Consider the following 11,952-nt stretch of genomic DNA (forward strand, 5'->3'; position numbering starts at 1 on the left):
ATGCGAGCATGGAAAGCAGATGTTAAACAATGATGATGATGATGACATACACATACACGCCCCCTCCCCTTCCCCCTTCTGCCTCTCTCCCTCTCTCCCACTTTCACACACACACACACACACACACACACACACACACACACACACACACAACACACACAGTCCCTTTCCCTTGGAAACACTGGGTGCCACTGCTAGTATCTATATTAAAATGTATGCAAAATGTATAAAGGGTATTATATGAATACAGTTAAATATGTCATATGAATGAAATAATAAGGCTAGACAGAAGTCTCCTTTTTTATATAACTTTTCAATTGATGAGACATCACATGTTCAGATATGTTTATTAACATATGTCTGCTAAAAACAAAATCTGTATGTAGAGATGACTAGTGTAGATATGATATTATTATGCATTTATTCCAGTAACTAGCTTGCTTTATTTTCTTGTATCTGCTCATTTTACCTGTACTATATATATCATTATATCATTGCACTAGGCCTTTTTTTATGTTTCCTCTGTTGCTTTCTTTGTACACGTTATTTTTTATTATAATACTGAGGCATTTATTCCTATAGTTAATATGCATATGTATAAGCACGTCATTTTATGAATATTTATTGAGCACTTTTCATGACAAATGCTTTGCTGAGACTACATGGAGAATACATACATACATACATACAGGCAAACAGACAGATAGATAAATGGATAGATAGATAGATAGATAGATAGATAGATAGATAGATAGATAGATAGATAGATAGATAGATAGAAGCATTATCAAAACCACATATTCAACATTGAGTATGAGATGTTGATGTTTACATTATAGAACAGCTTCTATTGCATAACCTGAATTTCAATTTGTAAACACGTTCATGGAATTTTAGAATGTCTAATGGCATCAAGTAATATTTATATGTATTTGGACATATTTAATCTAATTAAATTTCATTTTGCAGGATAAATTGAAATTTCACTAATTATTGCTCTTCAAACATGAAAGTGTCTAAAGAGCATTTGGGGCTGAAGCGACATGAAATATTCTCTCAGTTTATGGAGAAGAGTGCCTGAATGAAAGAACTTGCAGAAGATGGTTTGTAAATTTCAGAAGTGGAGATTTCAGCCTTGAAGATGAGGCCCAAACAGGATGTCCAATTGAGTTTGATGACAAGCTCCTTTTGGCAGAACTTGAAAAAGATCATGCAGTTTCAGTTGAAGAATTGGCAAATAAGCTTTGTTCAAGCCATACAACTTTTTACTGTGATCTTCAACAGCTTGAAAAGGTACCAAAACTCAGAAAATAGGTGCCTCATGATTTGTTTGCAGCCAATTGCAAATCCCGAGTGGGCATCTGCTCTTCTCTTCATTCTTGTGAACTTATAATGCCATTTTTGGATCAACTGATGACTGATGATGAAAAATGGGTCTTTTATCAAAATGTTAAGCCTTGTAGACATTAGCTTGGTGAAGGGGAAAAGGCTCAACTACAACCAAAAAGGGAACTCCATACAAGGAATGTTTTTCTCTCTGTTTGGTGAGAATGCAAAGGAATCATCCACTTTGCGCAGCTATCAACTAATGCAACAATCAATACTCAAATCTACTGTCAGCAATTAGAGCATTTGAATGCTGCTTTGAAGAAAAATGACCTGCTTTAGTGAATTGAAATGGAGTGGTGTTTTATGAAGACAATGCAAAACCCCACATTACAAAGATCACATCACAGAAGATTGAGGAACTTAACTGGGACAAAATTGCTCGTCCTCCTTACTCTCCAGACCTTGCTCCTTCAGATTACCATTTGTTCTATAGTTTACAGAATCATTTGGATGGATTAACTCTCGAAAGAACTGAGGAAGTTAAAACTGACCTTTCAGAGTTTTTCTCCTTGAAACTGAAAGAGTTTCTCCACTAATGGGATTAAAAAGTTTATGAGTGGATGGAAAGATGTCATAGATAATCGTGGAATCTATATTGATGATTAAGTTTCATTAAAATATAAAATTCGATCACTTGTTTTCCTTATCCAAAATCTGGACATTACTTATAGGATGACCTGGTATATATATATATGTGTGTGTGTGTGTGTGTATTGGATCTTCAACAGATTTTAAGTGACACTATTTAGCTCATATCACTTTCTGATATTATGTACAAAATGTCCATTTCACGAGCAAATTATTATCACTGTCATATTTCCCGTAATAACACTTGTCCATGTATTGGGACTTGAAGACTAACATGGTCACATCACATGCAGTCTACTCAGCAGAATACCTATTGAAACATTATGCACAAATAAGGCTCTTCTCCTTGTTAGGCAATATGATGCATTTGCATTCTACCAACATCAATTTTTCAAAATGATAATTTTTACTATAGTTCTATTTGCTCCAGCATTCTAAACAAACTACAGGCCTGTATTTTGAACGGACATCCTCATCTTACCTTCAACATATTCTCTTTATCTATTTCCATATATTGACTTGGTATAGTTACGATGATGATATACCTTTTTTATTATGGTTCCATTATGTCTTTGGTATTCTGTTTGTAGGTATGTAATGATATATTTTATTACTCCTCATATATTGATGACATTACCTTTTATTCACCGTTATTTTATCCTTTTATTCTTTTATCTTCAGGTTCCTCATTGTTTTTAATTCTTTTCATTTTCTTTTGACTTCTACATACTTGGAAGCTTATACTGCATTAATATGGTTAGGAGGTCATTTTGGTACTTGCACTGCAGACCATGCCTGGTTTGCTTTCTATTTCTTTCATTCTTTTAAAGAATTCTCTTTGACTTTCCTTCTTTATTCTATTTTCCTCAAACTTTGGTTTGTGATATGTCTCAACTAGTCTTTTTATAACCTAGTAAATGGCCTTTCCATCTATTCCCTACTTTTTATTTATCTTTCTTTCATTTCTCTATACTCTCTCTCTCTCTCTCTCTCTCTCTCTCTCTCTCTCTCTCTCTCTCTCTCTCTCTCTCTCTCTCTCTCTCTCTCTCTCTCTCATTCCTTTTACTAACCTGTCTTTGTTTCTGATTTTACAGCCTTTTGTACTCTAACTCACCATTACTAACTCACCTCTTCCTCTGTCTTTTTATTGGTATTTGTATGTTCTTAAATATATGGTATACTACTATAGATTTTGTCTCTCCTCTTTCTGATGAGAAAAGTCAGCTATGTGATGTTTCCCACTTGAAAATATTAATGCATTGTATTTATGTGTTCATGACAAATTTTATTGTTTTTGGTGTTTATTATTTCTGATGTTCATGAATTTGAACAATACATATTGCATCAATCAGCTGCTGTAGCTTAAAGAACAATCAAGGAATATATGTTTCTTTGCCAAATATATGTTTCATATTTTATAAATGATTGAATGCCATATATATTTGCTTATCAACCTTTTGTCTGTGTGGTGAGAGAGAGATAGAGGATATATATATATATAAACACCTGTACCCTTTTACACACATATACATGCATTTTTTTTTAAAATTACTCTTACTGGAGTAGATTCATTCTTTCACTAAGTGAATTTGTCAAAAATGTAATGAACAAAAGAATTGTATATTTGTCTGGCTAATATTCAATAGAAGAGAAATTAAGAAATTAGAAACTATCCTATCTTTATCAATGTGATATCACACTGCTTGGAATAGAGAATATTTTAAGGCAGATAGATAGCAAATATAAGGGATGGAGACGTATTACAGCAGACCTGCTTAGGAATTATATGTATTGGATCATGCTAGAATTGTGATATGATACTTAGTTACTCCCCCCCCCCCCCGACTTGAAGAATGTTTATGGCTAAATTCATGCCCTGGAGAAGGAATGTTTTTTAGGCAATGATGGAAATGTCATTTAATCAGCCTTACTGCTAAAGATGAGCAATGTATAGAAGAGGAGAGGATGAGTTAATAAAAATTCTATAGGAAAGTAACAAATATATTCAAGTTAGTGAATAATATATATAATATTATATTAGGGCAATTTCAGCACATGTGTATTTTTGATAGAGTAGTTTAAGGCCTTTGGCTTCTATTTCTAGCATGTGGCTTTACTTCTCGTAACTACTTAATATAATATTGCATCTATGAAATTATATATTTCATATTAATTTTTTTATTCTAATTGATTTTACATGCTGGCTACTTCATAAAATCTCATATAGATTTTATCCTTAAATTCAATTGATATATATGTATGTATGTATGTATGTATGTATGTATGTATGTATGTATGTATGTATGTATGTATTATGATTGTATGTATATATGTATGTATGTATGTATTGTATGTATGTATGTATGTATCTATCTATCTATCTATATATATATATATATTATTTTATGTATATTAATATTATCTCAGTTATTAAAACTTTCGATAATTTGAATACGTTAATGGTTACCAGGGGTAGCAAAATTACACTAAAAAACAAGATATCCCAGCCGATTTACAGGTTGATATACCAAGTTAACGTGATACATTTTGAGAATATATGGATAATAACAACAAATGGAGCAAAACGCATGTCGACATGCGTTTTGCTCCATTTGTTGTTATTATCTCTCTCTCTCTCTCTCTCTCTATATATATATATATACATATATGGCTCTGCACAAATCCCAGATCAAAATTCCGTAAAACAGAAAAATAGCATTCAGCCAACACATTGACATTTGCACCAATAACAAAATCCAAGCTTCAGAATTTTTCCCCTCTATCAATTCAGGGACAATACAATCTGTAGCCAACGAATTAGCATAAGGAGTAGACAACCACCATATATATATATATATATATATATATATATAGTAGAAGACACTTGCCATGCAGTGGGACTGAAACTGAAACCATGTGGTTGGGAAGCAAGCTTCTTACCATACAGCCACTATATATATATATATATATATGTGTGTGTGTGAGTGTGTGTCTGTGTATTAAGACAGAGTTTTTCATAGAAGGAAATGAAAGGACTGATTCTTGCTGCTCAAGAACAATCGTTACGTACTAATTACATCAAGTGCATCATTGATAAGACAACAGTATCACCTTTGTGTAGATTATGTGGAAAATTATCTGTGACAGTTACATAATTAGTGATTGCTCAAAACTAGCCCAAAAGGAATAAAGTACCATAACAAAGTAGCAGTGCGAATACATTGGGAGTTGTACAAGAGGTTTGGGCTAGAGTGTTCCAACAAGTGGTATGAGAACTAGCCTTCACCTGTAGCAGAGAATGATCAAGTGAAACTCAAATGGAATATGCTTATATATACAGAATACAAGGTGGTATCAAAAAGTTCCAGTACTAGTTATGTTTAATAACAAATAACTTATTTTACCTAAGTTTTAACATTATATCCTTTGAAATAGTCACCTTGTGCAGCTATACACCAATCCTAGCTTTTCTGCCACTTTTGGAATCCAGCCTGGAAGTTGTTTTCTGTAAGTGAATTGAGGACCTTCTGCAGTTTGCTCAACAACCTTGTTTGAGCTGCATTTTCATTTTGGGGGTTAGATGGAAATGTGCAGGTACTAAATCTATGGAAGTGTGAATAGGGTAAGTGCAGAAGCGATACCATGTTGTTTTTAGTGAGAAACTCATGGACGAGGAGAGCTCAGTGACAAGGTGCATTGTCGTCGTGAAGAATCCAGAAGTTAGGATTGCTACACAGACACATATATCAGACCAAAAACATTGGCAATGTCATTGATTGTCTTCCGACTATCTTCATGCACAAGCTGATGAATTTTCTCCACATTTCCAGGGGTGACACTCGTGGCAGATCTTCCAGATTGCTCATCATCTTCCAGATTGCTCATCATCTTCCAGGGATGTTCTTTCTCTTTTCAAGCACCCATGCCCCTTGAAACATTGTGTACAACCCATTGCCTCATCACCATAAGCTTGCTGAAGCATGCTTAATATCTCTGTAGCAGACTTCTCAAGTTTAACACAAAATTCCACATTGCTCTTTGTTCCCATTTCTGTGTGTGACAAAAATCACAGACTACAGCATACACATTATCACAAAAAACACAAATTTCACAACTAGAGAAGAAAACACAATGATGTCACTCCACATATTGCCTCGTGAAGGTCACTGCAAGCTGCCATTGTGCACGCAAGTGTGTGCTGCCATTTGTTGGTGCAATACAGAACTAATCTAGGCACTTTTTGATACCACCTTATAAAAGCTGCAATATAACAACCTAGATATCACTTTCCTACTGAAGGAGTCCAATGAATGGATCTGCATCAGCATAGTTATAGCTGCAGATCAAAATATTGCTAAGAGAATGAAAAAGTTGGGAAATACCAGAACTTAAGATTTGAAGTGAAAAGAATCCATAAAGCCTCAAAAGTGATTATGGTACCTATCATAATCAGTGCAATTGGGACCATCTCAAAAAGCTGTATTCTGGCATCAAAATCTGCAAATAACAAACTTCTTAGAAATATTCAGATGGCAACAATACTTGGAACAGCACATGTGCAACAATCAATGACGTTTTGAAATGTTTGAGGGAGCACATTCAGTGAAATTGACCAGATTTGTGCAGCATGACAAATTGGATTCTTCACAATAACAATGCTCCCTAACACCTAGCTGTCCACACTTATCTCACTAAAAGCAACATGGTATCACTTCTGCACCTGCCCTGTTCATCAGATTTAGCACCTGTAGACTTCCATCTTTTCCCCAAAGGCCACAGTTTTAACACTGTTGTCGAGATCCAGATCAAATTGCAGAAGGTCCTTGACTTGCTTAGAGAAAATGACTTCCAGGCCTGATTCCAAAAATAGCAAGAATGCTGGGACCAGTGTATTGCTGAGCATGGTCACTATTTCAAAGAAAATGATGTTAAAACTTAGGTAAATAAGTTAATTTTTATTAAACATAACTAGTCCAGGAACTCTTTGATACCACATTGTACATATACAGACAAACACACAAACACACAAACACAGATACATAAATACACACATATACATACATATAGAATAATTTATTCTGTCTAGAGATCTTGCTTCTAGCACTTCCTCAGGAAACAACTGCAGTGAACGGTGGGTCTCTGAAACAACTGGAGTACACTAAAGATACTCAGGTACCAATTAGTCATGTTAACCTTGGTGACAAATTCTGTCTACCACTCCTATACCACCCTCAGCTGTTATTTTATCAACTCTGAAAGAATGAAAGGCAAAGTTAACCTTGGTAAGGTTTGAACTCAGAATGCCAAAGAAATACTGTTAAACATTGGACATCTTTTAAACAAAACAAATGTACCATTGGACACACTTTTGAATCACAAACCCCTTTTGTGGTAGAGGAGTTTTGAAGAGGACATACATTTCACAAGTTAGTGAAGGTTTAATCATATGTTGCAATATTAAATATAATGAAACTCCTGAGATATGGATAAGAACCAATGTTGAAAGTGCTGGCTATTGTTGAGTACACACATCACTTACATTGTAGACTTCTACCAGAAACAGAAGAGGATGTTGAAGTGAGATTATGAGATGATGATATGAGAACATACTTGTTGTTTTGATATCTATTGGATGACAAGCTATATGAAGAGGAAGATTGCAAGCTACATTGTGTTTCAGTGACTACTTCACATTGTCTTATTCAGTGTATGACATAGCTATATTAGAACATACACTATGTTATCATTATGAAAGTACCTAAATTAATTTATACAACCATCAACATTAATGTTTGATGCTATAAATTTCAAATTACCAAATTTGGAAATTCTATTAAGAACAAGTTTATTACAAATTCATTGTGAATTAATGCAGCTAAAATGTGGAATCAATGACCATAAACATTTTGAAATACCTCTTATAAATCATTTATTACAACCAGTTATTCTGATATTTGAAAATATTTTGAACAAGTAAAGAAAGTTTGTTGAAGCAGATAACCAGAATTGGCATACTTTTGAAATTTCTAAAGAAATAAAAATGTTGTTATATTTTCCAAAACTTTGATAAAAAGTTGTTGAAGAGATTAAACAATTTATAAAGGGTGAAATGTTTTCTTCTCATAAAATATGCTAAATACTGTTGTTGATAAATACCACATTAGATTTCTTTAAACATGATTACATAGTTGCTTAATTTTTACTAAATTAAAACATAGTTGTTGATCATTAACAAGCTAAAATGAATAAAGCAAATTTAATAAAAAATAATTGAACACTGCAGCCATTTCCAGAGGTAATTAAACAGTTTTATGTTTAGAAAATAACCTATTGATTAGTTCTTTGCTTTCCTAGTTACTAATTGTAGGGTGGTAAGAAACTCTCCCAAGAGTTTCTTACCACTTTACAAACAATCAATATTTGTCATAATTATTTCAAACTCCCCTAAAGGTGATAATATTAGTTTTTATACCATAAATTCTTCTTGATTAAAAAAAAATCAAGATTGACCTTCAATATTAATTGCTGGTCAAAAAAAGGGACACTTGAAAATAAACTGTTTACCTATACTATATTTAGATATATTTCAGCAACCAGATTGTTGTGAACTGGTGATTACAGCTAGACATCTATTGATCATTTAGAAAAGATATGCTAGTGTTAAACTGAATAATATTAAAATAATTTTGACCTCTTTTATTGTTGAATTCTATAAAAATTAAATGTTGGTTTCCTACATAGGCAGAAGGTCTCACATTTAGGGGAAGAGAACTGACAAATATATCAATCATTGTGCTTGATTAGCATTTCAATTTATTGACCATTAAAGTGGGGAAAAGTAAATTTAACCCTATAAAATTTTTAACTCAGAACATATATCATAAAGTAGTTTGCCTGATGCACTAAAAGTTCTACCAATCCACTTCTGTTATTAAAATTAACTATTGAAAATTATATTGCAATGTGTTGATCTTTTTGTACTAATATACCAAAAAGGAAGTTGGACAAAAATAAAATGTTTTTAAACATAGAATTTTACACTAAAATAAGTTAAGAAAATGGTTTATGACATTGTTATTCTAAAGCTTTAGAGAAATATTTATTTTAGTGCTTGGATTTGCATATCTTTCTATGCAATGTTGATGGCATATTTATGTACTGCATTTCATTCAAATGGATATTGCTTCATGGAATGAAAATCTGGGTTAAAACTTCATAAATATTCTTGAGCCATTTTAAATGAAATTGTTAATTTTCAACTTTGACATCAAATTATAAATTTGAAAGGAAAACGATATCATCAATAAAACTATCTCTCCTAAATTACTGCAATATGGGAGGCCAGCTGAAAAGGAAGCCACCACTTTGTTGCTCAACAAACTACACTTTTCTCATAACAAAAGTCTATATGGTCATGGATTGAATGTCACTGGTCTTAGATTTACTCATTCAAGGTTAACTTGAAGAAATAAAAGGCACAGTTAACACCAAAAGCATTTGCATTCAATTTAGTCTAAATATGAAGATGAGATCGTCCCAACTGTAATGCTTTGATGATAGATCTGCTCAGTCACTTCTGGAACTTTTGCATCAAACTCTTCATAAAACAGAAGAGGGAATAGTTAATATATTTAGCAAATTTTGTTGATTCTGTCAAAATATTACTTTCTTCTTTATAATTTCCAATTAGTACAATTTCTGTATAATCACTAGAATACAAAGAAACTAATTACAGTCAGTATTTGTCAAGAAATAAATATAATAAAAAAGCAAAATGTGAAACTTTTTTTCTCTTCAAGTTAAAGTTTTCTGCAACTTGTAAGCCAAAACATTTTAAAATTTTGTTTTTTACTGAAGGGAAATTTGTATTTTTAATTTTTTGTCTGTTTTCTAAGTGAGAACTATTGTGTTGTTGATTCTGCTTCTTTTCATAACTTTAAAATATTTTCTTTTCTCTTTCATATTTTGTTGATCAATGAATAGGTGAGTCCCTTAACTTCCTTCAATGTTGTTTATCTATTTGCTTATCCATTCATATATTATATTTATCATTATATGAATCTACACACACACACATACACATGCACACACACACACACACACACACATATAACTCCTCCAAAATTGGTAAGATCAACGTGGTTTGATGTTTCTCTCAAAGAGCTTGAAACAAGATGTGTAATGTGCATACATGGTCTACATTGCAGGAACCCATCCTGAATAGATGCAATATTAGTTACATGCAAATATCCTGTTAATAATGAGTGGAAAATGCATGGAAGAACAGAAGTAAAATAAACAAAATCAAATTTTTACATGTTTTTCAACTGGTAAGCAGCAGCAAAAAATACATCTGTGCTTCTTTGAAAAAAAAAAAAAAAAAAAAAAATACCACTGAAAACTATTTACTAAAAAACAGTTTTTTATGCATTTGATATATGTCTGCTTATATTTTTTTCTTGTGATATATATTTCAGATATTCTACTATACTAGCAGAATCAATGAATCAAAATGACTTAAGGATAAACATGTTTCAAATCTACATTTAAACCACGTTTTCAGATAAATGTAAAAATAAAATAGGTCTATGTTTTCCAAAGAAGAATTAACTGTAATCTTTGCTTAAAAAGAAACTTTAAGAAAAAATTAACTTAAAAAAATCATTTAAAAACAAGACTAGTTTTATTTGTATTTTGTCCCTAGATACTGCTGTCACAAAAATAAGTAATCCCTTCACTACACAATTGATGTCTGTTTGCATTGATTTGTTTCATGTAAGAAAAATAACTTTAGATAAAAAAAAAATGAAATTAAAAAGGTGAAATGAAATATAAATGTTTTTCTTGTATTGAAAACATAACAGTAATAAATAGAAAATAAATGATTCTAAAATAACTTATCTAGTGCAATGTAAATTTTAAGGAAGCATGAATGATTGTTGAAAGCAAAAAGTTGACATTCTTCAATGCCAACAGTTAAGTTGTTTTATAGGCACATAATTTTTGATTCATATAGTTCAGCAATTCTCAACCTTTTACCATCATGACCCATTTTGGCAAATCAATAATTCTACGTCACTCTTATCTTAATACCTAAATAAAATGAGTTTTCCAAAAATATATATTTCAATGGTCTGTACTTAATATTTAATGCTCCTCTAGGGGAAAATATTCCTCAGATTTTGTATGCAGTAAATGTTGTGTTGTAGTCCTTCTGTACATTTATGCATAAAGGCTACATGTTATGTGTCATATAACATATATGTCTTTGTTAATAATGCCTTTCAGAATTACCCAATATTAGAGCAGCTAAAATAGGATTAAGTGATAAGACAAGAGAAGAGTCATGACTGGAAACCTATAATCTCAATAGTGGTAACTGAGTAGACTCTGCTAACAGCTTTCAAGAGGCTCAGAGAGGTGTTAAACTGAGCAATGAATCTACCAATAAGGATATCTGAATGCTGGTAACTCAGTAGATTAAGCTAAAAGTGTGAAAAAACTCACAGTGGAGTTAAATTGAGTAACAAAACTCTATTATTAAGAATATTTCAAGTTGGCTAAGAAGAGTCCTCTAAAAGTTCTCAACGGTTACATGATAGTGTTTATTTGATGACCAGCTTTATCTTCCAGGAAAAAAAAAGGCACAGTCAATCTAATGAAATTCTACACATTTCTTGTCTCATTAATTTTGTTCACAAGGCTTAGGTGATCTGAATCCATAGTAGAAGACATTTCTCTAATGTTCAGCAAAGTGGGATCAAAAACTTTACATGTGATTGCCAAATCTGTATCTATAAATCTAGGGACATATTATAGGAAATACATAATCATAAATGTTGCTTGACATTTCCATTTAACTCATTTAAACAGAAGTAGTTTTCCTCATCAGTTGTTATGTTTATGTGGTTGCTCAACCTGTTAGAGATAGCAGCAAAATCTTACTCAATTTACTTCCTCCCCAACCATCCTAAA

The 11,952-nt window shown here is 32.2% G+C and overlaps 1 long non-coding RNA gene across 1 annotated transcript in view; it reads left to right on the forward strand.

Annotated features, from left to right (window-relative positions):
- Positions 1-10,310, forward strand: part of LOC128249803 (uncharacterized) — a 484,216-nt gene extending 473,906 nt beyond the window's left edge. The window contains exon 3 of the long non-coding RNA XR_008265919.1: positions 9,961-10,310. This is a non-coding gene — a long non-coding RNA (uncharacterized LOC128249803). The remainder of the gene's footprint in view (positions 1-9,960) is intronic.
- Positions 10,311-11,952: the final 1,642 nt, after the last annotated feature.

The sequence above is a fragment of the Octopus bimaculoides genome, chromosome 18, assembly GCF_001194135.2.
Source record: "Octopus bimaculoides isolate UCB-OBI-ISO-001 chromosome 18, ASM119413v2, whole genome shotgun sequence".
Lineage (NCBI taxonomy): Eukaryota > Metazoa > Mollusca > Cephalopoda > Octopoda > Octopodidae > Octopus > Octopus bimaculoides.